The sequence below is a fragment of the Canis aureus genome, chromosome 20 (genome assembly GCF_053574225.1).
Source record: "Canis aureus isolate CA01 chromosome 20, VMU_Caureus_v.1.0, whole genome shotgun sequence".
In the NCBI taxonomy this organism is placed as follows: domain Eukaryota; kingdom Metazoa; phylum Chordata; class Mammalia; order Carnivora; family Canidae; genus Canis; species Canis aureus.
In genome coordinates this window covers 7,831,716-7,848,403 of record NC_135630.1, presented here as the reverse complement: position 1 = coordinate 7,848,403, position 16,688 = coordinate 7,831,716, and the positions used below count along the sequence as shown (strand labels likewise).

The 16,688-nt window shown below is 48.6% G+C and overlaps 1 long non-coding RNA gene across 2 annotated transcripts; it reads left to right on the top strand.

The window, feature by feature from the left end:
- The first annotated feature begins 1,435 nt into the window (after positions 1-1,435).
- LOC144291430 (uncharacterized) lies at positions 1,436-8,353 on the top strand. Of its 2 annotated transcripts, XR_013358687.1 has the most exons (4): positions 1,436-3,822; positions 4,183-5,468; positions 7,719-7,911; positions 8,007-8,353. It is a non-coding gene; the product is annotated as an uncharacterized LOC144291430 (long non-coding RNA). The 2 variants fall into 2 exon arrangements; XR_013358686.1 differs by lacking the exons at positions 7,719-7,911; positions 8,007-8,353 and adding an exon at positions 5,920-6,148 and having other exon boundaries at positions 1,441-3,822.
- Positions 8,354-16,688: the final 8,335 nt, after the last annotated feature.

Below are 16,688 nucleotides of genomic sequence, written 5' to 3'. Positions count from 1 at the left end.
CTCCCATTTTATACTCCTTCTAACGATGCTTCAGTGACCACCTTCATACATATTTCCTGTGTATCCATATGATTATTTTTCAGAGAGAGGTTCTGAAAAATAGACATGCTGGGTCATATACAAAATACAACGACAATTTTAGTAGAATTGCCATTTTTGTATCTAGTAGTCAACATAATCGTTCATGAGAAATCTTATTTTCTGAAAAATCATGCTCCCAAAATAATGGTACTTAGGGAAAAAAAATGGGCTGGGGCAGATGATCCAAAATCTAGGCAGCTTTATAACCAGAGTACTAACAAAACCAACATCTTTTCTTTTCTCAGTCACCCCTGTTCCAGGCCTGACCTTCAGGTATTATGATACGGGTTTGGCTCGGCTCTCCCAGAGCAGTGGTCCTGGACAGCCCAGAAAGGTGGTCCTCAAAGCTAGAGGATCCCCTGCCGTGATGCACCTGGAAGTGCAGCTCTGAGCCAAGGGGCTTCCTTTAAGGTTGACACAGGAAGTGTAACCTGTCACGCGCCCAGATCTATGCAAAGATGGGCGTGCACCTCTCAAGGGAAGAAGGGAGGACGTGGGCAACCGGTACTATTTGCTTATCTGATGCGGCTGAAAAGACTGTGGACTGCGCCTAACAGTTGATCTGAGCACTTGTTCTTCTAGAGGGAACCTGATGGTATTTCCACTCTTCTAGTTTTCTTTGCTTAGGAAAAGCTGTGTACGATCCAACATAACTCCCTCGTTAGGCCGACATCACCACCCTATGTATCAATCACGTAAGAGCTAATTTCTGTCATCAAAACATATACTGTAGCTGAACAGATTATTGCTCACTTGCTTTCAAAAGCATTTATACCCGGGATACCTCCCCAAGCAGTTCACCACCTTCACGTTTAGAATTAGATTTGTTGCTTTGGGACACATCACCCCCTGTGACAGGCTCAAGTGGACCTGATATAAGCAGGTAACTATGGCAACAGAATGCTTTATTCTGCATGTTTTCTCAAAATGAGGAAACTTAATTACTTTGGGGGCATGGCATTGATTTGGAGATTTTCTCTTAAATTTGTCACTTTTTTTTTTTTCAGGTTAAAATTTTCTCTTATTCCTGGGGCACCTGGCTGGCTCAGTTGGTAGAGCATGTGATTCTTGATCTTGGAGTTGTGGGTTTGAGCTCCATGTTGGGTGTAGAGAGTACTGAAAAGTAAAATCTTAAAAAAAAAAAAAATTCTCTAACTCCCTTCCCAACTGAAGATCAGTTTCTTTAACAGGCAAGATGAAACAGAGTAAGTAAGAATTGAATATTCCTTTTTAAAAAAAATTTTATGTATTTATTCATGAGACACAAAGAGAGAGAGAGGCAGAGACACAGGCAGAGGGAGAAGCAGGCTCCATGCAGGGAGCCCGACTTGGGACTCGATCCCGGAACCCTGGGGTCATGACCTGAGCTGAACCAGTGAGCTACTCAGGCATCCCTATAATGGTCTTCTAAAAAGATTTAACATCAACAAAGAAAATAACACATACTAGTTTTCTTTAGCTACTGTAACAAATTATAACAATTATACTGTAACAAATTTGGTGGTTTAGAACATCACACATTTATTCTCTCATGGTTCTGGGGGCCAGAAGTTCAAAATCGGTTTCTCTGGGCTAATATGAAGATGTCACAGGGCTGTGCTGTCTCTGGAGCTTCCGAGGAAGAAACTGTTTGCTGGCTTTTTCCAGCCTTGGGTGGCTGCTGGCATCTCTTGGTTCATGGCCCCTTCCTCTCTCTGCAAAGCCATCGGTTTAGCATCTTCACATCTCCCTCTTTTTCTGTCATCCTCACACCTCGTCCTTTCTCTTCTATGACAAATATCTCCTGCCCCCTCTTAGAAGGACACTTGTGATAGCATTTAGGGCCCCCTGGATAATCCATGATAGTCTCCCCCCGACACAAGATCCTTAATTTCATCCCATCTACCAAGACCCTTTTTCCTTGTAAGATAATATTCAAAGACTCCAGGGATTATGACGTGGGTATCTTTGGGGTCATTATTCAAAGTTCAAAAAATAGTTTGCTAAATGATAATAATAGTAGTAGTAGTAGTAATAATAATAACAATACAGTGCATACTATGTGCTGGATGCTCTATTAAGCATATCGGGGTATTGGTGTGTATGTAATCATTTGTTTCTCATTTTGAGGATTTTTTACTGAGGCCTATTAGGAAATGCAAGAGACCCTTTGGGCTACCTACATCACCCACTTCAATCTTGTACTGGTAAAATAATTTAGTTATTTTAGTAATAGGAATGAAAAGTTATTATTAAAGAAGTTTACAGAGAAAAAGGGAAGTAGAAGGATTGTCTACCCATTTGGGCTTCCAATAGGAGTACAATCATTTAAACTTGAAATTCACTGTGCATTTATCTCAAAGTATAATCACTGGAAGGTTGTAAGCCCCCAAAATGTGGTCGATGCAACAACTTAACGATACATGAGTTAATTAGACAGGCGACGATAAACCATGTGGACAGCAAGGAAGCTAAACTAATGGGAATTGATGGCTCCAAGAACAAAAAGAGCCAGTGTGGAAACTATAACAATCTTCTAATAACACTAATGACAAGATGTGCTTCCCGAGCACAGCAGAGGTTCCACCCGGTACCTGTGGGGGGCATGGGCAGCAGGAACTTCTGTGGAGTCACAAGCATCGCCTAGCAACCAGTCCACTGAATTACATACAGTCTTTCATAAGCTGTAGAATTACGATAATTTTTACTACCAACACTGGCTTTTATTAATTCTCAGAGGCTCACTGTAATTAGCAAGTCTCGATAATAATGATGACGAGACTTACATATTTGAGCCCTTACTGTGTGGAGACTATGGAGCTAAACTAGTGCAGATTAATTTCTTAATCTCCTCTGGATAGGGATTATGAATCTGAGGCACAGCGAAATCAAGTAGCTTGCTCCAAGGTACACGTGCCTAAAAAGCAAGGGAACTGGGGGAGGATCTCAGGCAGCCCCTAAGAGTAAGAATCAAAGGCTATGGAATAGTTTGGGCCAATCTTTGAGAATCATTGTTCTAGGCATTTAGGCTGCTGCTGCTTCCGGGGTTGATGTACGTAACTATAAGCAATTTTTTGACCTCTACGGAAGCCACCTTAGGATTTGATTTTAGTTATCGTTTGCCTATAGTTTTCCTCCCTGAAATTGTCAGCTCCTGGAGAGCAGACAAGTCAACTTGTTCTTTTGTTTTCTATGGACCCTAGAGAAATGTGTAGCATGTCTTAATGGCTCAAAGTAGGTCAACACTCTTCCTTTGACGGTTTCACAAAGTGGAGCTGACCACTGTATTTTACGTCTCTGCTGATGTCCAACATTTTATTTTAGTAAACATGTAGCCAGCACTAGCCTCAGTCATGGGGGAGAGGGGTGATAAATGCATGTGTGACCCTCCCCGCTCTGGAAGTTTGCATCCAATGGGTGAGACAGATGTTGAAAGAGCCATTGGTCTGACACACGAAGAGCTGCCATCCGACCATGCCATAAGGGTGCTACTTCTAAAGGAAGATTCAGGGAAGGACTTGGGCCGCTACGACCTGGGTGTTGTAAGGAGAGCGCGGAGCCACCCCCGTGGGCACAGGCTGCATTTCAGCCCCCGAGGGCTGTTCCCACCTCCGTGGGCGCGGTGGGGCAGTTCTGGTTTCCACCTGCGAAGCGAGCCTGCGTGGGAAGCAGGCTGGAGAGCAGAGGGTACTACGGCCCAGTGGGTCCTGGTGGGTCCCAACGTGTATGATGACAACCTGCCTCCTGCAGGTGCCAGAGCAGGTAAGTGGACATGGGGTCCTCTGCTTTATGAGGATGGAGGTGGGGCTGAGGGCTCCCAGTGTCGCAGCAGAGGCCACGGGCAGGACGGTGACTGGGATTGCAAGGGGAGGACTGCAGACACAAGCCAGGTGCCCCATGGCTCGAGTGTGAGTGGGGGGGGGGGGGTAATCACTTAGAGAGTAAGCAGACCAGCACAGATTCGCCCCCGGAAGCTGAAAGTACTGGGGCACCCGGGGGGCTCAGGGGTTGGGTGGCTGCCTTGGGCCCAGGCCGTGACCCTGGGCCCCGGGATCGAGTCCCCCGGCAGGTCCACGCAGGGAGCCTGGTCTCTTCCTCTCTCCCTCTCTGTGTGTCTTTCAGGAATAAATAAGTAAAATCTTTTAAAAGCAAACACACCAAAAAACCCAAACCCCCCTAAACGGAAAGGTGGTTTTCCTGCAACTTTTCAGCACAGCGGCAAGAAGGCGAGGTTTGGGTGACCTCAGGCTGCGTGGGGGGAGCAGGACAGAGGAGCCGCTGCCACCAGGTCCCCACAGGAGCAGCGACAGTGGGACAGGTTCCAGGCCACGATGCTCCAGGGTTTCTCCCCACCCCACCCACCCGGCCACAGGGTCACTCGTGGTTACTTGCATCTTAGGACTTGGTGCCTGTGTCCTGGGGCTGGTTCCTTCTGGATTCGGGCTGTTGTCCCCGCTTCCTAGAGCCCCTGGGTGTTGGCCAAGGAGCCTTGGCAGGAGGAGGTGGTTCTCACGCTGGGAGCCTGTCCCTCTAGGGGCTCAGTTCCCCCGGGGAGTGGCTGCGGGTCAGCCCAGGGGTCCCGTGCAGGAGCTGCGACAGGTGTGATCAGCAGCATCTTGAAAGTGGGGATACCACCCCGTAGCCCAGGAATTGTGCTCGGGGCCATCTCGGTGGTCAGCGGCGGACGGAGATTCGAGTCCAGCTTCAGCAGACTCTAAAGCCATCAGTGATTTCTTAGAAAACTTGTGAGTGTGGCCACATCGTCCCCATCACATGACAGATTGTCCGTAAGGTAGGCCTACCATGGAAAGCATCTTCGAGTGCGTGGATTCGTGGCCTGGGCTCCGTGCACCCGCCTTCCGAACCTTTCACCTTCCCAAACTAAAACTCTGCACCCACTGAAGAGTAACCCTTAACCCCCTGTGTCCCCCACCCCTGGAAATCACCATCCTACTCCTGTCTCTATGGATTTCACTGTCCTAGTTCTCTCCCACCAGGGGAGCTGCACGGTGCTCGGCCTTTTGCATCTGGCTGATTCACCCAGCCCCACACCGAAGCCGGGGCATCCGGGGGGACTCCTTCCTCCTAAAGGCCCACTGACACTCCCAGGGCGCCCGTAGGCCTCGTCTGCCGCTGGGCACCCGGCCTGCCACCCTGGTTCTCGGGAGTCACGTTGCTGTGAGCCCCGCCGCAGCTCTCTAGGTTGGGTCCTTAAGGTCACGCAGCTCTTCCCACACGGCTGGGAGCCCGCGGCAGCCTGTCTGTAACCCAGAGCATCCCCACGGGGCACGAGAGGAAAGAGGAAGGAGCTTCGTTACCCCCCCAACAACTCCCCAACAGAACAGGGGCCACTGGCGTTGCCCCCATCACACCTGGTCATGAAAACAGAAGCCACAGTTCTTCTCACGGTAAAAACCAAAACAAACCACCCCCACACTGTTACCACTTTGGAAAATGGGTTTTTTCTTTTTCTTTTTCTTTTCTTTTTTTTTTTTTTTATGATAGTCACACACACACACACACAGAGAGAGAGAGAGAGAGAGGCAGAGACATAGGCAGAGGGAGAAGCAGGCTCCATGCACCGGGACCCTGACGTGGGACTCGATCCCGGGTCTCCAGGCTCGCGCCCTGGGCCAAAGGCAGGCACCAAACTGCTGCGCCACCCAGGGATCCCTTCTTATTTTTTCTTAAGGCAAAACCCTGCTCTTTGGTGTGATTTATAGGACAGTGCCTTTCATCCCTCCCCCATCCGACCTGCCTGGTCCCCCCCACCCCATCCATCCATGGGCACCTGGGCTACACGGGCAGGTCTGCATCACTGGCGAGACACGTTTCTCACCTCCTTCGGTCATTTTCTAGCTTGACATGGCAGGAATGGCTTATTTCTTGGTGATTAATTAGAAAAATGTGAAAACTTGGACGCCTGGATGGCTCAGCGGTTGATCACGCCTGCCTTGGGCCTGGGGTGTGATCCTGGAGACCCAGGATCAAGTCCCACGTCGGGCTCCCCACATGGAGCCTGCTTCTCCCTCTGCCTGTGTCTCTGCCTCTCTGTGTGTCTCTCATGGATAAATAAATGTTTAAAAATTAAAAAAAAAATAAAGCTCAGACCTCATCTCTACTACTGCCTTTAAATAAAAGAAAAGGAATAAATGAGCTGTTGACTTGAGGCTCAGGAAATCAGGGATGCAGGGCCTTTCTTCTCATGGGGCCCCTCGGTGTCAAGGTTTCACAGGACCACTCGTGGGGAGGACAGTGTGCCGGCTCAGCAGACTTTGCTTTCCAAGCTTTCAGTGGTGCTTTCCCACACCTCACAACCAGGGACGGACACTGGGTACAGGGAAAGCAGATTCTGTCTTCCTGGGGGGTGGTCAGCCTTTGTTCTGTATCTGATGAGGCCCGCCCACACCACAGAGGGTAATCTGCTTTACTACAAAGCCTCCAAATTTACATTTTAGTCTCATCAAAAAACACCCTTGCAGAAACATCTAGCATGTTTAATCAAACATCTGGGCACCAGGGCTCAGCCAAGCGGACGCATGAAATCATCCATCAGGATGAGGCAAAGACATTTCCTTTCAAACAGAGAACTTTCACTGCCGGCTGGATTGACTGACAAGTAGACGCTGTGGCCGGCTGACCTTTGAACAGTAGTTGCTAGTGAGACTAGAAAACAAACAATCCTCTAGATGGGAAAAGGTCAAAAGGGAGAAACACCATGCAGATCCAGGCTGTCGACTTTCACTGGAAAGGGACAGATGGGAAGGCCTCCTGGTGGCCACATGAGGCCCTTCTCTCTGGCCTTCCAGAGCTGTTGAGCTGTTGAGGACTGTTGAGGGTTCCTTAGAGACCCCAGTGGCCCCCAGACCCAGCTGGGGGCATCCTCTGTGAACCTGCTGCTGCATCCCCCACCCCGCACCCCCACCACTCGTCACAGGCCCCCCTGCCTCTGGGCGTCCAGCCGGAGCAGCGTCCACACACTGGAGAGCCCCAGCTGTCTTCCCAGGCTTTCCTCCTCCACCCTGAGCAGATCCTTTTCTCTTTCTCATCTGAGGACACTTGCACACTTCTCCAAGACGCCCCTCAACTGCCATCTCCACTATGGGGTTCGTACTGACACCTCGGCCTACGCTTATTTCTCCTCTGTGAAATGGTCTCTGTGCTTGCTCTGGGCTACGTGCACCCCTCACCACCAGGAGTTACCTGCAATCTGTGTGATGGCCTAACCCAACACCACACACCAGGGGGGTTCACAACAGGTACATGCTTGCTCACGATTCTGAGGGCTAGAAGTCCAGGATTGGGGTGTTGTCAAGGATGGTTTTTCCGTGGTTTCTCTTCTTGGCTGGTAGGTGGCCACCTTCTGAGAGACACAGAGAGAGGCAGAGACTCCGGAAGAGGGAGAAGCAGGGTCCTTGTAGGGAGCCCAATGTGGGACTCGATCCCAGGACCTTGGGATCACGCCCTGAGCCGAAGACAAGCGCTCAACCGCTGAGCCACCCAGGCATCCTTCTACCGGCATCTTCACATCATCTTCCTTCTGCATGTGTCTGTGTCCAAATTCCCTCTACTCATGAGGACATTAGTCATATCACATTAGGGTCCACCCTTATGGTCCCCTCTTAATTTAACCATCTCTGTGATCACGCATCTCCCAGGTCGCCGACCTCCCAAACAAGATCTCATGTTTGAAGTACCGGAGGTTGGGACTTCAACATGTGAATCCGAGGGAGCACACGACTCAACACATGATAGTGCCCTTGGAGAACTGCTCAAGAGCTCATTCCTTCACGATGGGGACAAGAGGAATGGCTATTCCACTGCACTTTTGTAAAACTGAGATGGGTTGATGTGAGTAAAGGAATTAGCATAGACCCTGACAAATAATAATCATTCAATAAATGACAGTTGCTTTTTAAAAAATATTTTATTTATTTAATTGACAGAGAGAATGGGAGAGCACAAAGGCAGAGGACAAAGGAGAAGCAGGCTTCCCACAGAGCAGGGACCCCAACGCGGGGCTCCATCCCAGGACCCTGGCCGGGATCATGACCTGAGCTGAAGGCAGACGCTCAACCTACTGAGCCACCCAGGTGCCCCCCAAAGTTGCTTTAATAATAGTACTTAGCAATTATTGTTATTTATTAAAAGTCTTATTTAATAATTTAAAAATATTTGTTAGGGCGCCTGGCTGGCTCAGTCAGTAGAGTGTGAAGCTGTTGATCTCAGGGTTGTGAATTCAAGCCCCTCATTGGGTGTGGAGATTACTTAAAAATAAAATCTTTAAAATACATATTTTTAGAAGCTTAACACTTAGAATTGTTCTTATTCAAATACGACTTAATAATGACAACACTGAGTTAAAATTGTGAGCTTGAGAGTTACGCAAATGTAGATTCCTGGTTCCAGTAGCTGCTTGATCAGGGGAAAGTTATTCATTTTGCTTGTCTGTGTCTTGCTTTTTTTTATTTCTTATTTTTTAAAATTATTTTATTTATTCATGAGAGACACAGGCAGAGGGAGAAGCAGGCTCCCTACGGGGAGCCCGATGCAGGACTTGATCCCAGGACCTCAGGGTCATGACCTGAGCTGAAGGCAGCTGCTCAGCCACTGAGCCACTCAGGCGTCCCTGTTTAGTTTTTAAAGTAGGCACCATGCCAAGCATGAAACCCAACGCAAGGCTCCATCTCATGACCCTGAGGTCAAGACCTGAGCTGAAATCAAGAACTGGATGCTTACCCAACTGGGCCGCCCAGACTCCCCTGTGTCTCGGTTTTTGACCTGGAAAGCAGGGATATGAAATAACTACATCACAGAAGGATGTAAAGACCCACTTAGCTGAGGTATATTAATCGTTCAATAAATGGTGGCTCCATCAGTCAGATTGAAAACTAGCCCAGGATCCCTGGGTGGCGCAGTGGTTTGGCACCTGCCTTTGGCCCAGGGCGCAATCCTGGAGACCTGGGATCGAATCCCACATTGGGCTCCCAGTGCATGGAGCCTGCTTCTCCCTCTGCCTATGTCTCTCTCTCTCTCTCTCTCTCTCTGTGACTATCATAAATAAATAAAAATTAAAAAAAAAAAAAGAAAACTAGCCCAGAGGCTGAAAACACATTGCTTAAAGTTGAGAGAGGCTTACTTCTCCCTCAGGTAACAGGGAGCCAGCCAGACCCAGGAGGGCCGCCCTCTGTACTGAAGGTCAGCAGCGTGCTGGGTCCTTTCCCCTTCCTTCTCTGCTGTCCCGGGGTTTCGTCTTCATCTGCACAAAGTGGGGTTGGCTGCAGGGTCCCTGCTAGAGCCAGCAGGTAGGAGAAGGAAATATCTGGGAGAAGTGACTTTGCCTTAAGCTTTTCTCGACTGTGCCGAGAACCAGATGGCTCCCCTAAGTCGGGGAGCCGAGAGCTGCAGTCTCTAGCATGACGGCTGTGCTGCGCCCGCACTGGTCTGTGAGGCGAAGGAGGAAAGAACAGGTTTGGCTGGGGGTGGGGGGGTGGGAGGCCTGGCGACGGAAGCAGCCTGCAGCAGTAGCTTTTGTATTATTATCATTGTGGGGCTTAAAAACAAAACTGGCATGCCTTCGTTATTTTCCCTCTGTGATTGTTCCACACGGTCCTTGAAGGCAGGTTCTGTGGCCTCCCACTCCGGTTCCTCTTCTTACGTCTCGAGGCCTGAACCACAGATGCAATTTTGCTGGTCATTTGGACAGATACTTGGACTGGGTTGGGTGCATCAGGCAACACAGCGCTAACGGTCATGCCCCCACACCAAGTGTCCCTTAGTTCTTAAACATGATGTCTTCAATTGTGTTGTCTGGAAAGTAAAGACCGTGTTTCTAGTTTTATTTCTATGACAAACCCTTTGAGGTATTCCCGAGAGAAGAAACCAATCTGATGAGCAAAGGAAAAGGATCACTTTGGGGAAAGATGTGATGCGAAAACAATGAATTCCTTCATTGAAAACAAGTAAGAATTTAACAAGTGACATCTGATATAAAATGTCTTTAAAATAGCTCGGCAGCAACATGTAGCAAGGACCGTCCGCATCCCTTGCGTGGTGTGGGTGTTTCCCGTGACCCTTATGGGACAATTGTTTCCACCTTGGTCTCTGACCACTGTTCGTCAGTCCCTGGAGCTTCCAGCTTTCTCTATGCCCCCACCAACGTGTTTGTGTAGACACCACCGAGATTTTTGGCATTCATCTTCTCCTTTCCTTACTCTACTCTTTTCGGGTGGCCCTTTTCATTCTAATACATTTTTTTTTAATTTCCTAGACTCATGTTTTGTATTGAATTCAGCTTACAATTTCCAAATGCCTATCTGATACCTGCCTCTGAATGTCCTGTATACAGCTCGTCACGGTGCCACCTGCCTGCAGTTGAGCTTGTCCTCTGGCCTGTCCATCTGTTCCTTCTGTGTTATCTAACACAAGTAGGAACGTTGCCATCCACTCTAGACTCCAAGCCACAGAGCCTGGACTTACCCTTCCTCATTTCTACCCTTCGGTCTTCTCCTAGCCCCCTCCATAGAATCCAACTGCTTACCAATGCCTGCCATTTCTAACTTCATGATGTCTTCTGAATCCTTTCCCTCCTCTTCATCTCTGATATTACTGCTACAGACTTTTTTTTTTCCCCCCAAGTCATCTCTGGCCGTATCATGTTATTGGTTCTAGTCTTTACTGAGCTGCTCTCTAAAATATACATCTGAACTTGTTACATCCTGTTGAACAATTGTTCATGGCTTTCCATGGCAACTGGAGGACTGGGCAAATTCTTTGGCAAGAGATTCAGTAGTCATTGTACCCTGGCTCGTCCCTTACACTCCTATATCCTATGTTACTTAGTCTGTAACCTGCAGTCTGCCTGTTTGCCTCTCTGGCATCTCCCCAAAGTGCTTTAGAAAGCCCTATTTTTGTATTTTTGTTCATACTAGTTCCTCTTCCTGGAACATATGAGAAAACCTGTAAGTGCCATGAGGCAGTAAGGAAAACGGGGATCACGGTTGTCTAGGATCTTTAACAAAACATTTCTTTGGAGGGATGGGTCTGCAATGGGGAATAATGAGGCACATAACCTTGGAAGTTTCATGGTAGAGAAAGCTACAGATGACACTGCATATCACGGGGAGTCTGCAAACCCATGCTTTACTATTTTAGGTTAACTTTGGGCAAACTTCTTTATCTTCATAGAAACTCAACTTTACCAACTAAAATGAGGAAAAAGAGAACATCATTCAGCTAAGAATAATAATGCCCCTCCTCAAGAAATAAATGTCTCAGGCTTTCTGCAGTTTAATTTTTTTCAAGATTTTATTTATTTATTTATTCATGAGAGACAGACAGAGAGAGAGGCAGAGACACAGGCAGAGGGAGAAGCAGGCTCCATGCAGGGAGCCCGATGCGGGACTCGATCCCAGGAGCCTGGGGGTCATGCCCTGGGACCCCCAGGCGTCCTTGCATATTAATGTTAAATGGAAAATAACTCAACATGAAACCAAATAGAACCCTTACCTCTACCACTGAGGAGCTTTAAGTTAACCAAATCACTGTTCTAGCAGGAAGAACAGGTGGTGAGTTCACTGATGATTACAAGGCTACAGAAGGAGAAGGTGTCAGATAAGAAAGTGGGAACCCAAGGAGTCCACAAAGGACTAATTCTTCCTTGATGTGGTTCCCAATTTACTGACAGTGGCCAGTTCTTCTGGAAAGTGGTAGAGTCAGCCCTTCCCTGGGCAGCAGGCGGCTCCCGCAGAGCCTCCCTGCTGGTGGTGAGCAGCATGGGGACATGACTGATGGATCCCCTGGCAAATATCTGGGAAATGGTGAAGGCACCTTGTGTTACACACCGGCGGTTTCCTTTAGCTGTCTGGGTGATGGCGTGGACTATAGGGCCAATGAGGTGTTTCCCCACGTGCGCTCCTCTCCCCAGTGTTGGCTTCATCTTCGGTCACGATGAAATGTATGCTCTAAGCTGTCATAAAATTTTTTTTTCTCACATCATACAAAGCACTATTCTAACGCTAGGGAGATTGGCTTGGCTTGGACATTTTGGCTTGTGGAACTTAATATTTTTAATTGGGCAAAGAGATGGAACTGGAATTTATTTTAGCCAAATACATGTGAAGAACTGTTTTCAGATCATCAGTGAACTGTGCCCCATGGATATGGTTCAGATTTTAGCACCAGGAGAAGAACATTTGGAAGAAAATATTACAAATAATAGAAATCTGACACCGCGGCTGAGATGGTCCTGGTTTTGCGAGGAGCCAAGCTAGCATGTCCTCATCTACCCGCTGCCCCCTTGGGTAACCCAGCCTCCGCCATCAGGCTGCCACCTGAATGGACCAGATTTAGGACGCCAGTGAATGAATGAATGAACGACTATGTGTTTAATAGTCATTTAGTGAAAGCTTTAGTGAAACTCAAAACTTCGTCCGAGTGAGCTGATTATGGAGTAATGGTGGAAACAAGACCTTGATGCAGCTGATCAGATGATGTGAGGGAGCCATCAGGAGGAGCAAGGGGCTGAGAATGAGAGGAGAGCCACTGGTCTCTGCTCGAGAGGTTCTCCTGCTAATCCCGTGGACTTTGCCTCCGTCTCAGGTGGGAGAGATAATGAGCAGAAAGGGGGGTTTTCACACACAGGTCACTGCGTGGCCCTGGAACCAAAGAGCGAGTCTCCTCTGGATCATGGTGACAGAGGGTGGCCCAGGAGGGCACGCCCCCCACTTCGGTAGAAGTGTTCTGAGCAGATCTGGGCAGACGCGGTGTGATTTTGATGGCCAACCCTGGTGGTGGAGGAACGGCAACTTCAGTAGGCGTTGCCAGCAGAATCAGGCCAGAGAGCCAGGAAGGACAAACAGGACGTAACCCATGTCCAGGACTGGTTATAAAGCACTTGTCTGGGGGGTTCTCTCCCTGGCCCGACATGGCTTAAAAGGGGGAGGGGGACAGAAGGCCCCACCCCAGGGAGTGAAAGTGAACCAGATAAACGTGTTATATCAAATCACCAAAATAGAGTCTCCCAAATACCCATCAACTATACCCATCAGCTCGTGCCAAATCTCCAGTCGCAACATCACTGAGGAGACTGCTTGCTGTTCTTTTTCCAATTTAATTTGGAGGCTTGGAGATTCCATTTGACACAATCCTCTCAGATGTCAGCAAAGCTTCCACGTGCCACTGTAAGTTTGCTCTCCTGCAAAAAGACTCGCGAAGATACATCTTGTTTTCCAACGGATTTCTTCCAAATAAGGGTACTGAAGGATGAACTTCATTTTTTGAGGATTCCACTATGTGTGTGTGTGTGTGTGTGTGTGTGTGTAATCTATTTTGTTCTTGTTAGGAAGGATGTCTTCACACCTTGAGAGCAACGAGGTGCATTTTGTGTATGTATCTGCTATCCCCTGGACTTCTCAGGGATCATTGTCAGGCATTTCTAAGTGTCCTTTCTTGCTATTACTAATAATTGCACATTTTTGTGATGCTCTTAAAAGCACGTTGACCTAACACCTGAATGCATTTTCTTTTCATAAGATATGGACCAGGACAGCCCGGGTGGCTCAGCGGTTTAGTGCCGCCTTCAGCCCAGGGCCTGATCCTGGAGACCCGGGATCGAGTCCCACAACGGGCTCCCTGCATGGGGCCTGCTTCTCCCTCTGCCTGTGTCTCTGCTTCTCTCTCTATCTGTGTCTCTCATGAATAAATAAATAAAATCTTAAAAAAAAAGAAGAAGATATGGACCATATTTTACAGGTGAGGAAACTAAGACTTGAATCTCTTCCTCAAGGACTAGCTGCTAGTGGGCAGACTCTGCCTAAACGCAGGTTTCCTAGTGTTAAACCCTAATTCTCTTATGTAGGCAGAAGCACATTGAACTACCAGTAAGGTAGGGTTAACCACAAATCATTTCTAAAATGCAATTTTATCCAGACCTTACCAACCAGGTTGCTAAACTGTGAAAAATAAGCGTTTCCTCCCTCTGACATAATTGAGAAAATAGACCAAAAGGTAGCCAGCAGGAAGGAACAGCATGCCAAGAAAACCGAGGCTGTGCTTTTGGTGTGTGTTTCTCAGACGGAAGTGGTCCTGCTGTGTGTGGCACTGCGCTCACTGCTCTGCGTACATAGGTCATGGCGCAGGGCTGGCTCTCTCTTTCCATGAGCCAGCTGTCTTCTTCTGTGTCTGTCCTCATCGGAAAGCTAGGCATGGTGCAAGGAAGTCCAGCCTCCCTGCTGCTAACACAACAGCACGCCTGCAGCTGTTGAATCTATAAGCCGTCACCCTGTAAAACACCATAAGGTCAAGGGTGTGTGGCCCACTCTTCCCCCTCGGTCACCCTCCCCCCACCCAAATCTTCCTTGTCTGATTTCTCTTCCCCGTCAACACTGCTTGTGGTGTTCACTTTAACGAATAGCCCTCCTCTGAAAATGCTGGAGGTAACCCCATGGCTTCACCTGCCCTGTTTAGGCAGCAAACAACTACCTTTTCTCTTACTGAATGACAGATTTTGCACATTCCTCCTGGAATATATTGTCTTTAAAAAACAAAACAAAAACCCACTTGACTTCCATGTTGTTAAGGTGAGAGCTCCTATGACTGGGGTAGAAAGAAGTGTTGCAAACCATGGCTCCTCGTCACTGATCTCTTCTGGACTCTGGCAAGCTAGCTTCTCCCTTGCTATTTTAGGGGCGATGACTCAGCGTCAGCTCAGTAATAGGAGAGAACTGCTCAAGGGCCGACAGCAAGGCACAGAGCGGAGCCAGAGGCTCTCCTACCAGTTGGGTGGCTACCAAGAATAACTCAAGACATCCTGTGAGCAAGGCCAGGTGTCATCTTCCTGCACAGACCATTTTGGTACCAACTGGGCTGTTTCCGTGTCTAACACCTAACAGCAGGGGCAATGCATGAAAAAAATGCACCTTTGTTTACTGGTTAGGGCACCTCTTGTTCTTCTGACTGTGGTTGGCTCGTTCCCCCAATTCAGTTCCGGTCTGCGTGAGTATGCCTCACAGCGAGCTGGAGGCCCGGACCTGGGCTGGGGGGGCGGTGTGTCTCCGCACCATGCGTTTGGCCTCCTGAGTGGGACCTGGGCTTGGATTCACACTATAGTTGCTCCCCGACTCGGGCTGGTCCCTTCATGTGAAGCTGGAGCTGCGAAAAGCCACATTTAGATGCAGGAATCGGGGGGCCCTGGGGTCTTCTAATTACTTGCCTTATATTAGTGACATCTTTGCATTTCTCTCTGAAATACATGTGACAAAACGCTTTGGAGTTGGGAACTCTTTTGGATCCCCGTAACAACCCTGTTACTAGCAAGGATCACCTGCCAGAGTTCACAGATAAAAGAACCGAGGACCCTCGGCATAAAGAATAGGATGGATGAGCAGAAGGGTGACTTAGTGCTACTCGTTATCGGGCGCCACTCTGCGCCGGGCCCGGGGCCAGCTGCTGTACTGGCGTCCCCGCTGTCAGGGCCTGGCCGTGCCAGGGAGCGTCCTGAATACTGTTCACCGACAAGAACCTAATGCTCAGCTACTTGCCTCGGGCTACACAGAAAGAGCCAAAGCGGGTGTAAACCTAGGATCCTCTGGTTCCAGATCCCAGAGTCTTTCTTCCATATCCTACTTAGAGGATTTGCTTGAAGAACTGAGCTGTTCCTACTACAAATCTAATTTGCTTCCTGTTGCATTGAGATATGCCTACTTCAAAATTCATCTTTGATTGGTGATCCCTTCCATATTCCGCCCCATGCCTGGGTTTCCCAACCTACAAGTGCCCGATAAGGGGGGCCTGGATGGCTATTAGCTAAGTGTCTGCTTGGGCCGTGGTCCCTGCTCAGTGGTGCGCCTGCTTCTCCCTCTGCCTCTGCCTGCCCCACCCCGCTTGTGCTCTCTCTCTCTGTCAAATAAATAAAAATCTCAAAAAAAATAAATAAATAAAAGTGTCTCATAAAAGCCCCAATATGTTCTAAGACGGCTTGCTAGCACCTCAGGTTATAGTCCGTTCCCTTAAGTCGTGATGTTCTCAAAGTGGAAGCTAGTTTAATTACCTCTTTTAGAAAAAGGAAATACTTAGCAGATATAAGGAAATTACATTCTGAAATACTATTATCCCAGGCAGGGGTCTCGGAACACACGAACCACTCATTAGGGAGGGCTCTTTCGTTGTAATGACAGAGAATCGACTCAAAATGTTTTGTTTTGTTTTGTTTTGTTTTGTTTTGTTTTGTTTTGTTTCAAAGGCATTTATTAGCTGGGGTCCCCGAAAGGTCTTGGGTAGAGCCCAAGGAGCAGCCACCTCTCCCGGCTGTTGTCCTCTGCATCCTCTTCCTTCCCCACCAGGCGCTCTCCAGGGGTTGGGGTCTCGTTTTGCTGGGGCTGCCATAGCCGGGGTGGTTCCAGACAGCAGGAACTCCTGTTCTCACGGTTCTGGAGCCTAGAAGCCCAAGATCAGGGCTAGATTGTTCGGGGACTATGAGGGAGGGACCTGCTCCAGACTTCTGCTCCGTGCAGGGACGGTGCACTGAGGGAACAGCATGAAGACAGGCCTCGAGTCGTGGAAAAGCACGGTGTATTGGGAAGTAACCCCCACACGGTCCACTGCAGTCAGGGCTCAGGGTACTTTGAGAA